We start from the raw sequence: 15,176 nt of genomic DNA on the forward strand, positions 1-15,176 counted from the left end.
ATTCACAAACATTACTATGAGGTCTCACAGTGCGCGTGCACGCACAAGGCGTCACACGAACCAATGACAGAGATCTATTCAACGCTGTGCGTTCAATTTGCTGCTTCACTTAAGCAAGTATCGTTTGTGAGTACGAGCGTAAGATTCTTCTATCATTAACAGCTAATTGTGCGCTTGCCATCTTGTACTTGTAGAAAAAGACAAAACTAATAATTCATATTATTATGTACCTAATCGTTTCGTAATCTTCCTTTTGTATAATTAATATTTTTTGTCTTAAATATTAATTATACATTGATAAAAATCTCTGGTCTCAGTCGTCTTGGTTTTCTTGCGACAAATTCGAGCCACCAATTTCTTAACCCATTTAGACCTACCGTACCCTATGTGGTACGGTATATTATTGAAAATATTTTGAAGTACCAAACTGTTGTTATTTTGTAAAAATGATTGTGACAGTAAGCTTAAAGTGATTATTTTACATAAAAATATTTAAAAATGCGTTTTAACAGGTGGTTTCGGAAATATTTTTAAAATTCCTCGACAGAAAACAAAAAAAATATTTACAATGTATTCAAGAAGGTATATTTCATATTATTCATGGTAAATTATATTATTTATCAATTTTATTTCAAAAATAAAGTACAATAGATATCATAACTACGAAAAAAATATTATTGAGATTATTTTTATACCATTTTTTCTAGTCTAAAATAGGTGTACCCTATAAGGTACAGTAGGTCTATGCATAAGCAAAATCATGCGAGAAAATGTAATTTAATTTTTATTATTTTTCATTGTTTTAGGCTACTGATGCTTCACTTGATTGCCACAACTCTAGAAAAAAAATATAATTTCAGCAAACAAAGCAATTTTGGTATTTTTTTACTGCTTTCTTATCAGATGGCCGCTAATGGTGATCAGACTCGAAGATTCAGGCGATAACGATAGTGTCAATGTAAATAATTATCCTCAGAGTTTTCTTCGATGGATTTGCTAAATTTCCGTCATCGTATTGTTAAATGCGGTTATTGATAGCAATAAACGTAACAAGTCAGAAGAAGCCAGGTCTTCTTCAGCTATCCTCACTAACTTTGGAGAAGGTAGGAAAAAAGAACCAAATGTGATTAGTGCCACATAAAACGACTTACAAGCTATGCCAAGAGTAATACTGGTGATTATGTGATTTTATTTTTATTTTATGTCATACAAAAAATAAATAAAAAACCTGCTTTGAACAACTAGTATGTTTTGCATGCATATAGACCTACTGTACCCTATATGGTACGGGCTCCCCACGGCCCCCTTTTTATGGATTATTTTTTTAAATATTTTTTTTATGATTTTTATGCTTCCTTTTGTAAGTTCTTGCTGAGAAATCAATTATTATTTACAAAAATAATTATCGGTCTAAATGGGTTAAGCCATCTGAGAAATACGAATAGAATATTTTTATCATTTTGTGATTAGTTGAGCAAATGCCTTTTTGTCCACTGTCATGTCTTTTATCGGATCCATTTCAACCATCGTTTGTTATCTCTAGAAAATAAGACGCTACTGTATCTCCACCCCCTTTCACAATCGACCACACGCCTTAGGAACATGCTCTAGATTTAGATTTGTCGAACACATACCCCAGAACATAACTCAAACGGAACCGGTCTAAGTCCAAGCAACTACATCCTACACATGAAAGATTCACGCCTGGTGCAGCTTGAGCGATTGCCCGCGTCGACTCCCCGAGCGGAGTTATTAAATCATACTGGACTTGGCAGGAACCGGACTGGCTGACTTTTGAATGTAGGTCCCGCCTTGGTTATTGGGATTTAGTTAGACATTTGCTTTTCGATGGTATACCAATAGTTAACAGCGCGCAAGGAAAATAATGATTACTGTTCGTCACGTGTAGATACTACACATGAAAGATCCACGCCTGGTGCAGCTTGAACGATTGCCCGTGTCGACTCCCATAGCGGAGTTATTAAATCATACTGGACTTAGCAGGAACCTAGAGTCTTAAATGTAGGTATCATTCTAGTTATGTGGTATCGGGTAATTTATTTAAAAAAGATAGAAGTTTTATTTCAGTATGATTCCGAACTGGTAGTATAATTACAGTAATTTACAGTGTTTACAGGATAATTACTCGTATCTGCTGCTTGTCACAACGGTTCCTTCTAAAAATACTGCATAGAAATAATGAGAGGTCAATAAAAATTACAGCAATTATTATAATGAACTTATTTATATCTACTTAATACGAGTAAAGTGCCTAAATTTTCGTAAATAAGTTTCTATTTTAGGTTACAAAATTAGTCGTACAAGTTAGAGCTCGTGAGATTAAAGTTAATATGCTACTAAAGAAAGGGTAGCGTTCTCATATTACTAATTATTAGCCAAATATAGAACAAATAATATCAAGCACTCAAACTTCAATAATATCGGTAACCTTCAGCCTTCCCGTCAGCCTTCTCTTTTCTTTACTCCAATGAACACGTCTGTGTTTTTTCCCTTAAAAATATCAACCGCGGTCGAACGTCAAATTTTATGCAAAAGCCTTGGCGTCTTACAAAGCAACGTTTCGATACTTGATCTACATTATTTAACTTTCCTTGTAACTTAAAATCTATGTCAGATTTGGTAAAGATGATGAAAGTTAAAGGAATTTGGACTAATTTGCACACGTTTTAGGTCTGAATTGCATGCAACACGACGCTCAACACTCGAATCACAGACTATGTCCATTGATTCGTCTAATAAATAATTTAGTCTTGAATTTGAATTGACTTTTAAGCTCCGTTCTGTAATATGCACCTGAAATGATCAAGATACGTATTACTATTGTGAATATTGTGGATTGTTTCATTCCAATTTGTGATTTTTGTTATAAAAATTAATGGTTTTTGTTTTCAAATTTGATGTTGCACTCTCTCCTTGTACACTCTCTCCTACACAAAAGTAACATAACCAGGAACGTTATTAATATAAATCCAATGTTTTCGATTACCTAGTTTCAAATAACCCTACAAATACTAAGCGCAACAGAAACGCGGGTCGCGAATTGGATCATAACCTTCTTTATGCGAATGAACTAATTCATCCAGGCAATCATCCGTTTGTGAGAGACAATTTATCACTGCGCAATTCATGCTTTGAAACGCTAGTTCAACATGAATTTATATTTGAGAGCTGATCGTAAATTTTGCAGTTTTATTAGCTCATAGACACTTTACGGTGATAATAAGCTAGAGTTGTGTTTTGCAAATAGGGAGATCAAAGCGGGTGAAATAAGCACTTGTTTTTCATGCACGTTGTAAATGGAGAGGAAAAGTTACCATAATTTCTGTGATATTTGCAGTAGTGTCTAAGTTATGCTGTTTTGATGATTCGACATTCTGTCTAATGTGCAATAAAAAGCACTATCTCAGAAAACTTTTAATTTCATTGTTTTATTAAGAGTTTAGTGCACAAAACTCACAAGTGTGGGAAATAAATCATCATAGTTTTAGGTTTCACTAAATACCTACTTCCCAACGACAATAAATCTTGAACAGCCAAGTTGTAATTTGTAAATTTCACTTTTGCCAGTTAAATTGGTTTTTGAGTAAGACAAAGTTATTCAGATTAAAAATATCAGGAAAGAAACATCTGAACAAAAAATGAGAATATAACAGTTTCCGAGTCTGACTCGCACGTCGCCATTTTTTTTATTATAAAAAGGGCCCGACGCACCTCAGTGCATGAAATAAGGTGTGGCCTACGCCTTAGGGCCCTGACACACGGTTGCGTGTAGGCCCCAACCACAAAGACTCCCTGTCGATCTAAAATTGTAGGGGGACTATTACGTTGTTCGTATAATCACGCTTTTAGCCAAGTGATGTATTGCCTATGCTTGCAGGTAGTATTTTACTAATAATATGTGGATGGTTCATGCCAATTTGCTTGCCATATTTTGCGGTCAATGATACCGCAAACCCGCAAAGTATATTAGCAAATACATCTATAACAAAATTACGGTTTTATTTATACATTTTAAACATTAAATTTTCAGTACAAAGTTTAAAACAATTCGCCTACGAAATAAAATTTAATTTCGTTGATGTACTGTACATAAAAGGAAAATATATTCCATAATTTTTAGCTTAGAGTCGATTAATTTAATACATTTAGCCACTGAAACACCAAATATTATTTAAACTAGGATTGTGGGTTTAACTTTCAAAATGACATCCTAGTAGATACATTTTCAATTCAAATAAAATAAGCATCACAAGCAGATTAAAAAGGTTCAGTCACAAGGGACTATAAAAAACTGGCCGTTTTTATGCACAATAATTTTGAACGCACGATAATGTCTTCATACGTGAGTAAAGGCGAGAACAGCACCATGAGTACACCCTAAAGCCTGAAACGCACGATCGCGTGTTGCCACCCGGTCCGACGACGCACGCACGTGGCACCCCGGCGCCGACGAAGGTCGCAGGAAATAATAACAGCCTATCGCTGTGATCGGAAACCGGTTCGATCGAGTTATATCATGAGAAAGGGGCACAATTGCCTCTTAATTATAACCGCTTTTGTTTTGAACGGTGTGAGACGAGCGTGAGTTTGTGAAGTGTACGAGTCATTGATGCCTTTTTCTTCTTTTTGTAACAAAGAAAAACTTATCCCTTCTTCTGACGCAGTCGGGTAAAAAACAAAAATTTTGCATACATAATTAAGCATTTTTTAATAATATGCACATTTTGGAAATATTATCCCTTTATGGAAATCACTGGGGGAGGCCTATGTTTAGCAGTAGACGTCCTATGGCTGAAATGATGATGATGATGACATTTCACCCTAAAAATTTAAATCACAAGTGGTAGGTAAGACATAATATAAGTACGAGGTATGATCGTAAGTTTTTAATGCAAATAAATAAACACTAAATCCTACTAATATTATAAAGGTGAAAGTTTGTGTGGATGTTTGTTACTCTTTCACGCAAAAACTACCGAACGGATTTGGTTGAAACTTTACAGTATTATTATTTTTAATCCAGATTAACATATAGGCTATAATTTATGCGAATCTGTGGCACTAAATTTCACGCGGGTGAAGACGCGAGCAAAAGCTAGTATAATAATATATTTATATTCTAGGCAGCTCTATAATCTAGAAATACGAATAAATGGCGGCTTGTCTCGAGTGAACGGGAAATAATGACGCCATATTTCATTTTCCCAGAACGAAAGATTGGTGTCAAGCTTACATTGTAAGTTATCAAGGTACAATATCGACGTAAGAAAACAATTACGCTCTACCGAGAATGTCTCTATCATTGTTATAAGGAAAATCAAGAACATGTGCCGTTCCAGGTTAATTTTAGGGAATCATGTTTGGCTTTACTGTAATTTGAATTGTCATATTTGACAGTTAAAGGCGTCTGTAATAGAAAAGAAGGACTTGAGCGTGACGTTGCCATAAAGTTATTATACCTAGCGGAATAGAGCAACAAAGAACTGAGCGAGCGAGATGTCACTAGCAGCAACACTGTGTAATACAAAGAGATGCGTGATGCCGTCGCCATCACGTCAAACAGGACAGTTTTATGCAACTATTTGACAGTTCGGAGGCACTTAGTGGCACGCAAAAAATTGGAACTCTGAAAGCTTTTCAGATTTTACGTGAGTGAAATCGTGGATGTTTATGAAATAAAGTGCTTCAGAAACGTGGTGACTGGTTTAGTGATAGATTTATTGTAGATAACAGTGAAATTTAACCGCCTCTATGTTCTAGTCGTAAGACCACCTGCTTCAGACGCAGAGATCCCGGGTTCGATTCCCAGTGGGGGCAGATTTTTCTGTTCGGTTTGGTTGGTGGTAGGGCTTGTTCTAAGTCCGCCTGGCTAGCTACTACCATCTTACCTAATTCTGTCGCCATAACAAAAATGTTAACAGCATTATAATTATCCAGTGTCATCCAAAATACACGGGTGTCGCCTTGCATCGGGGCGCTTTATCCGCAAACACACGCTTACGCTAAAGTAAGGTCTGAAATGTCTGACTGTACTCTTTCATCCTTGTTATGTATCTGAGGTTTAAAAGCAATTTGTAAGTTTTTAAATTAATATTTTTATTTAACGGTTTATAAACTGCAAGATACATTATAAATCACCTTAGCTGCTACAAAAATGTAAATGTTTAATTTATTATTTAGGAGCAACTGAACTGAAAAAAATACTTATTTTCTCTTCCGACTGAATCGCGGCAATTATGTTCCACGGAAATAAAAACTTTTACTTTGGCGACATAATTCGTGTTATATTCAGTACCATTACCACATCCATTCGGTATTATTTTTAAACATGACGAATATTACTTTTTAAACACTGGCCCATTTATTTTCCTGAAGCGGTATTAGAGTTAATACTGGGACAAGTAAAAGTGCTTTTAAAAGCCTACTTGCAAAAATACATTAATTTATGAATTCTTATAAATTTTACACCAGACTTTGAACTTATTGAAGTGGCAATTCATAAGAAATCAATAAGCACTCAATAAGACTCATAAAGTTACTTACTAGGAATTATCGAAGTCAAAATTTCATTTTACGTCTTTGAGAGTAATATTTTGTGACTAAAAAACAACAAATCCTAACAAGAAAAGAAGACACATTTTGTCGCAGTTTATAATAATCTTTGTTTATAAAACTAATGGTACCAATATCAATATCTAGGTTTGACCTCTAACACTAAACGAAAAACAATAATTACGCATTTATGACCAATACAATGCAGGTAAAACGGTAGACGGCACACGCCCCAGTCTACCGAGTAATAAATTTATCCAAACTTTGTATGAGTTACTAGCTGCAGAACCTAAATTAATTTTATATTTACACCGTATTTTATCAATCGTCATATAATTTTACTTTTAAACCTATTAAAAGTGCCGCACGTTATCCAAATAAAAACAAAAGTTGTGACTGTTAGTATCATTTGCTCGTATGTACTAATCCCTAATTTTTGTTCTTGGAGTAATCTTAGTAAGATTATTTCATATCAGACACACAAAAAGCATGCACGCTGTATAGGGTTGAATTCAAAAGACGATATTTGTCTTTCCAAGCGATGCGCTTGGCATGCTTGAGTCAACTCTCTTTAGAATCTTTGCTTTACAGAAGCTACGCACATTAAGGTGACTTTCGCCCGTATTCACAAACATTACTATGAGGTCTCACAGTGCATGTGGACGCACAGGGTGACACACGAACCAAACAAAGAGCTCTATTAAACGCTGCGCGTTTGATTCGCTGCAAGCAAGCATCGTTTGTGAATACGGGAATTTTTACGTAGAAACACAACCATACCTACCAAAGTTTCAAATGCCATTATAATGGTTTTGGAACTGAGCCTACTCCATTGGCCTACAACAGCTCGCTCGATTACTTTCTGAATATTTAATGAATCCAAGACAATTTCACCTATTGTTACATATAATTGTCTTTCATTAAATCAGTATAAGTATTCGAAAGGGATATTTACTGCTATGAATTATGCTATGAAAAAAAACGAAATGCTTAGATTTATCGACTACTAGCTTTCCGCCCGCGGCTTCGCCCGCGTGGAATTTTGTCTGTCACAGAAAAACAATATCGCGCGCGTATTTGCTCACCGTTTAGACCTACCCTGGACTACGAAAAACATTTTAAAACCAAAATCAGCTCAATCGGCCCAGCCGTTCTCGAGTTTTAATCAGACTAACGAACATGTTTTCATTTTTATTTATATAGATAGATAAAGCTTAGAATTATAATGCTTTTCAAGATGGTATTTTATAGAAAATTATATTATTTTTCTGGTGGCAGAAAATTTGTAGAGTCACATGGAAGATTAACGCCCGTATTCACAAACATTACTATGCGGTCTCACAGTGCGCGTGAACGCACAGGGTGATATACGAATGTGAACCAATCACAGAGCTCTATTAAACGCTATGTGTTCGATTTGCTGCTTCACATATGCAAGCATCGTTTGTGAATACGGGCGTAAGTAAAAAGTTAGTAAATATTTTTTTGAATTAGGTATGTGTACAAAAACCGTACTAGACCGTCTATTTCAAGTAGAACTCTCAAACGAAACCACTAAGCTATGTTTAATACCTTTTAATATCTAGAGCCAAACGGTAAATAACGTTATCCCTTTAAGAAATATTATTATATCGTTCAGTATTTTACGCTGAATTACAAGCACTGCGCTACTTTATTACGTAGAGAACGAAATTAGAACGTTTCTAAGAGCAGCAGCTTTATTAAATACTAGCGGCCGTCGGCGACTTCGTACGCGTGGATCCTGTTTTACCCCCTTCATCTATCTTACGCGGTTTATATTTTTTCATACAAATGTTTTTTCCCGCTAACTCCCGGTCCCGTGGGAATTTTGCAATATCCTGTTGTAACTAAGCTTTAAGTTTACTAAGGTGCCTCCATGCCAAATTTCAAGCGTCTTACTTAAGCGGTTTAGATTTTTCATACAAAAGGATTTTCCCGCTAAATCCCGTTTCCGTGGGAATTCCTAAGTGTACTATAACCTGCCCAGGAGTATGAAGAATAATTGTACCAAGTTTCGTTAAAATCCGTCGAGTAGTTTTTGTTTCTATAAGGAACATACAGACAGACAGACTGTCAAAAATTTTACTGATTGCATTTTGAAAATATATTTCATGTACAGAATTGACCTCTCTACAGATTTATTATAAGTATAGATAGATTTAGCACCAGATCCTTTTATCCAGTGATATTAAACGGTTTTGATGTCAAAATTGCAACGTTATAATAAAGTTGTACACAATATGATCTGTTTCAATTTTGCAAGACTTTGAGGCGTGAATTTCAGTACCTTTGAAACCAATATTAAAACTTTCGTCGTTTCAGCCGAAAGACGTCCACTGCTGGACAAAGGCCTCCCCCAAGGATTTCCACAAAGACCGGTCCTGCGCCGCTTGCATCCAGGTACTTCCCGCGACCTTCACCAGATCGTCGGTCCACCTAGTGGGAGGCCTGCCCACGCTACGTCTTCCAGCTCGTGGTCGCCACTCAAGAACTTTTCTGCCCCAGCGGCCATCAGCTCTTCGAGCTATGTGCCCCGCCCACTGCCACTTGATTTTAGCGATTCTGCGGGCTATGTCAGTCACTCTGGTTCTCCTACGGATCTCCTCATTTCTGATTCGATCACGCAGGGAAACTCCGAGCATAGCACGCTCCATCGCTCTTTGGGTGACCTTGAGCCTTCTTATGAGGCCCATAGTAAGCGACCACGTCTCAGAGCCAAACACCATCACTGGCAACACACACTGGTCAAATACTTTTGACTTGAGACACTGCGGTATTTCGGACGTGAGAATTAAAACTTTATTCGTGGAAAATTGAAATGCTCTACTAGCTAGGCCTATCTGAAAGATGGGTATGATTGTACTAAGTATATTGCATTTCACATTACATTTATATAACTCACTAGCGACCGACCGCGACTTCGTACGCGTGGATCCCGTTTTACGCCCTTGGGGGTGGAGTTTCGTAAAATCATTTCTTAGCGGATGCCTACGTCATGACATCTACCTGCATGCCAAATTTCAGCCCAATCCGTCCAGTGGTTTGGGCTGTGCGTTGAGATGAGAGATCACTATGTCAGTCAATCAGTCAGTCAGTCAGTCAGTCAGTAGGTATAGATAGAGTTACGTTATGTACGACCAGTAGAAATCAGTTGGATCGCCATCGCCATCGCGCACGCAGGCTGCACTCGTTAGTTTTGCCGAACCTTAACATTTTTCTCACACTTATTTTTATATTTTATCCCAATTTACTTATGCCTTATTATCCTGAAAATTCAGCTATACTGTAGCATGAACTCCAAGCAACCAATACTCGTGGAATTTTAAACAGGATAACCTATATACATAAATAATTACTTTAATCCCGTAATCCCTTGCGATAACAATATAGAATCGTTATCTTCTCATTCAAATTCAATATTCAAAGCGGTTTAGCCACTTTCGTTGTTTGTTTTATTTTAAAAACCGTTTAGCGATACATTATAAAGTGGGCTTTACTAAAAGGTTTTAGATAATATATTATGTTTTAGCTTAAAATATATACGAGTAAGTTATATACTTTGAATTCGTACTTACACATTCATTTTGGGCATAGTTTGAAATCTCAATCGGACATACGGTTTGATGTCTACTCGAATCAACATCATAATTTCATGTACCAAATCAATGTCATAATATTACAAAGAACAAAAACATGAATTTTTTGCTACGCGTAACTTATTAGTCTACCGAACCAACCTCTGAGTCAAACGAGTCAGATAAGTGCGTATTTTGAAACGGCGCTTAACCCTTAATTACTCGCATGGGGTCAAAGCATTTTCGGATTCAAAAATGAAGCACTTGCCGCGGCCCGATTTCCTCCGCGCCCCCGCTAGCTTCATAAAATACGTCTTAGTTTGTATTTTGATAGCGACTAATTCACGGGAGTGAAAGGATGCGTCGCTGCGCTCTTAAGTGGTGACCCCATGCGAGTAATTACGTAACTTTTTTGGAAGAGGTAAGTTTTTTGTTTTATGTATTTATTTTGTGTATTATGAATAATATTTGTCTTATTGTATATTCAATGAATAAATGTTTGTTATAAATGTGTTTTTACAGCTCTAAACAATAAAAATATTGATAAATTCAGTTTTACTACTACTTTGTCTTTTTTATTTCAGAGTTAGTAGAGATAGGAAAAAATAACAAATTGTGCAATGGTTGGAAGATGTTTCTGATGAAAAAGAAGTTGGAGGGTCGAGTTCTTAGCCAGAGTTAGATGAAATAACAAAAATTGATCATGATAGCGCTAATGAGATCGAGCAATCCTCCGCACAATCAAGTGAATCGAAAATGCAAGAAATGTACAAGATTTGTGTGCAATGATCACTCTGAAATATACTGTCAACAGTGTAACAAGAATGATTCGGAGAGTTCCTAAAAAATACTAGTATTACCTATGATCTCAGTATACCTAAGTACAAATTGTTAATTATTGACAATTATTTTAATTTAGCTTGTTTTTGTATAATTAGTAAGAAATTCATGTTATTACCTTTAGATATTAAAGAATAAATAAAGCATTTTTATAATAATATAGTTTCATTTACTTATAAATTTCATTATGTATTAATAACTACTCACACAATTTGGGGTCATCTGTGACCCCATGCGAGCAGTAATGTAAGATTCTTTATGCGAGTAATTAAGGGTTAACTGTCGATTCAAGATGCTCTTTGACTCTATTGTTGATTATTGAGTCTGATACTTGTGTACGGGTCAACATGCTATGTGCTACTACTATTTGATTGATGAGGGCGTTTTATAATATTAGTATAGTGGTTAGATCACTTGTTAATATTATTTGTTGATCTAATATTGTTAAAATTCTTTCATAGTTATGATGGATTATAAAGACGCTACATTATAATGCTGATCTACACTCCAAAGGAAAGTTTAAAAGCAATCGAAAATTATGTAACTCATTTAAACTTACAATTGACATTCCTATTTCGTATTCTTTATTACATTAGACTTCCACCAACTCCAAGATTAAGAGAGAACACACCTGTAATTTCGCTAAAATCATGTTCTACCAAAATTATTCTTAATACTCTGCCTAATGGTAATTTTATTGCTGTGGGCTCGTAACCTGTCTTAAATTTGAGTCACGCCTCGTGTTCAACGAATTATAAAACATGCGAGACGCTTAACTTGTAAGTTATTCTGGAAATAAAAAGACTTTTTGTGATACAAAGTTTTTCTATTCTAGGCTGAAAAGATAAGGATCTAGTACCTCATTTATAGTTATGATAGAAAAAGTTTTTGGAGCTGATAAGAAAGGCAAAGTTAGTAACAAATAACGAGCACAAAAATCGTTGCTAATCCAGTAGAGAATTCGGGATGAGGTTAGTGTGTTAGTAAGACCACCTGCTCATACCTAGAGGTCCCAGGTTCTATTGCCAGTGAGGATAGATTTTTCAGTTTGGTTGGTTGTTTTATGTTCCTCTCTCTCCATATTAATTTTAACAGCATTGTCGTGTTCCAGTTCTTAGAGGAAAGATATAGAGTTCCTCTGTGGTTGAGGATTCCAGGTGAAGCTCGCTTCCACCTTCGGCCTGATCATCATTTTCCATCAGTTCAGCAGGCCCACAACTTCCTCATTGTGGATAAAAAAGTATCCAAATCGAATAACTCGTCACACGAATTTCACCCGAGTTAGAATTGACCGAATGCACAATTCGCACGATTCACCCGAAATTATTGTCCGGTGGCGACATCATTCCCGCGGTTTTAAATTGGTTCCATTTGGAACTGCAATCCGGTGAATTTACTTTTTAGTTAATGCGCAGTGTTTATTATTAGACTTTATTTTGTTTGTTGATCTTTTTGGAAAAGATAAAAGTTTTTTATAGTACGACAGGTTAAGGGGTATCTCTGTTCTCAGTTGAAGGTGACTTATCAATTTTGCGGTAGGTATCTCGTTAATGTTACCTACTTAATCGCAAATGTATACGTATATGATAGATCTTGTGTATTTTTAGAAAAAAACATCTCCAATAAAATAAAAGTTTTTGAATTAGGTTGGGTCTTCCTAATGCCATTCCAATAAAATGTCTGTTCTTCAATTTAAGTTAAAAAAAAGTTACTTTTCTAACAACAGAATATTAAAGCTGAGTTGCACCATCTTACTTTGACTTTGACAAACGTCAAAAATCTGTCAAACTCCATACAAAAACATCGGTTATCGTTATAGTTACCGTCAAAGTTAGGTAGTGCAACTCAGATTAAGACAGAATACAATGATAGTTAATTCAGAATGTAGGTATACGATATTTGGTTATTTATATGGTGAATATGGTGGAAGTTTGATTCTTTAATTAAAAACCCGTGCAAAACCGGTGCGGCTCGTTATTCCACAATAAATGGGAGATACCTGATCCTTCATCCCAATTCAATGTAAACATTAATGGTATACAGGAGATTTTGTTATACAAATACAAATCGTTTTGCTGGAATTGTAAAATTCTGAATAAACAAACACCATTGTATAAAAGGATAGAAAAGTATTCTTAAACAGGCGTGACATAATCCTCATTTGGTCAATGCGAAAGTCTACTATTTATCATGATTTTCTGGGTAATTTAAAAAACATCCAAGAAGAAAAAAAAAGGTTTTTTTTTAATTAAAAAATAAACTAAAAAGGCATCGTAGCAGGTTAGTTTGAAATGTTAGTTTGGGAATCTAATTATTTTTTCAAGTTATGGACCTTAAAGTTCATAATTATTCAGTAACATGTTTTTATTTTTGAGAATATTATATTTTTTGATGCTACGAAAGACCAAACTCCCCGAGTTAAGGTGCGGGTAAAAGCTAAGTAGGTACCTACTTCTAAATAAAAGAAAGCTAAACTACAGGAAATTCCCATAATAATTGTACCATTCCATCTTTTTATATTTCCTGAACTTACGATAAAGTTTTGCGTTGTCTCCAATAATAAGCATCTACTCATACATTATTTTTCCTGTTTGGCAATTTTTTCACAATATAAGTTTATTTAATTAAAGATAAAACATATTTTAAACTATTGGTTACAAAAGATGATGGTGCTTATTTATAAGTTACATTCAGAGTTGATGTTTATTCATAATTAACTAAATATTATTTTTAGTCTCATTAATTAATTAAACAATGATATTAATTATTTTCAAGATAAAAAAATCAGTCAAAATTATAACTGTTTTTGACATAAAATTATTATTAAAATATTCTGCTACTTAAAAAATACGTTCTTAAAACTTTTTAGAACTTTTAATTGATATTGAATAAAATTTAATTTATTTTTGTTTTTTTTTTTTCTTATTTTTATCAAACACCTAACAAACATTTCAAACTAATCACAAAGTAGTGTTAAATTATTCAAAAAGTACTCACCTATAACTAGCAATCCACATAAACACGACGACACATAAACAACACACATTACTTATTGCAAAGTTATTACTAAACTGTCAGTATTAAATATTTATTATTTACATGGAAACAAACTCCAAAACTGGGTTCCTTAGTGCTAACACTCACTTAAATTACGGTTCCATTAAACGTTATGTTTGACACGCACAGGCTTAATGTTCGCGATGACAGGTGTCGCGATCGGCACGAGCGGGAAAAACCGGTTGCGAGCGGCTGAGAGCGGTTCAAACCGGTCGGCGGTCGGCCAATTACTAAAATCCACACACAAGCCCGCGCTCGCGCCCGAACGGCGCATGCGCGGACACGATTGACACTGCCTAGCTTATGTACTAACGCCACAGGAATATTCATAAGTTAGTTTTTAGTTTTGTTTGATACATGTCTCTCATGGGCAAACGGTCGGCCCTCAACATTTGAAAGCTCCCGGGAATATCATTTTTCTGTTACAAACTTGTGGAATTCCATATTTTTCGCGGATACGAACTTTTTTGAGCTTTTGAATAAAGTTGAACTTTCGGTATTTTTTTGCCCTTTGATTTAATTTTTAAACTACATAGGTATTCCAATTTGAAATACTCTTTAGAGTATCAACTCTCTGTAGCAAAGCTTTTTATTAAAAAATCGCTGAACGAGCGTTCTCTATCATGTTTTCCTTTGCCATAATACAATTTGCAATAAATGTGAAAAAAGTTTGATTCTTACCATCTCAGGAATACGGATGGTAATAAAATAGCACTGTTTTCGACTGTACCTACAAGTTGTGTTTAGAAAATCTTTATGTTCGCCCGACCACTGCAGCTTAGTCGACTGTTCCAAGACAGTGATTTAAGCTCGCACTGACCTGCCTTATTGTGCCGGTATTTGTAAATAGGTAGTTTAAAACTACTGGTAACTGTTCTTTTTGTTGTTCGAAAAAAACTGATTCTGATTTATAAATTCTTTGACTGGTCGGCAAAGTAGTAACATTCATGATAATTATAATATTTATTAACTTAGATAATACAAAAGCAAGTTTACCCATCACTTGCATAATCGCTATAACTTTTACCAAGCAATTGAGCCTGATAGCAATATTTTATTATGTAGACACAAACTGAAATTTTGGTGCTGCATAAGTAGCATTAGACAAAG

General features: G+C 35.2%; 1 protein-coding gene across 1 annotated transcript in view; it reads right to left on the minus strand.

The window, feature by feature from the left end:
- Positions 1-14,337, minus strand: part of LOC135073065 (nephrin-like) — a 185,764-nt gene extending 171,427 nt beyond the window's left edge. The window contains exon 1 of the mRNA XM_063967080.1: positions 14,007-14,337. The gene's annotated coding sequence lies outside the window, so the exon portion shown is untranslated. The remainder of the gene's footprint in view (positions 1-14,006) is intronic.
- Positions 14,338-15,176: the final 839 nt, after the last annotated feature.

The sequence above is a fragment of the Ostrinia nubilalis genome, chromosome 7 (genome assembly GCF_963855985.1).
Source record: "Ostrinia nubilalis chromosome 7, ilOstNubi1.1, whole genome shotgun sequence".
In the NCBI taxonomy this organism is placed as follows: Eukaryota; Metazoa; Arthropoda; class Insecta; order Lepidoptera; family Crambidae; genus Ostrinia; species Ostrinia nubilalis.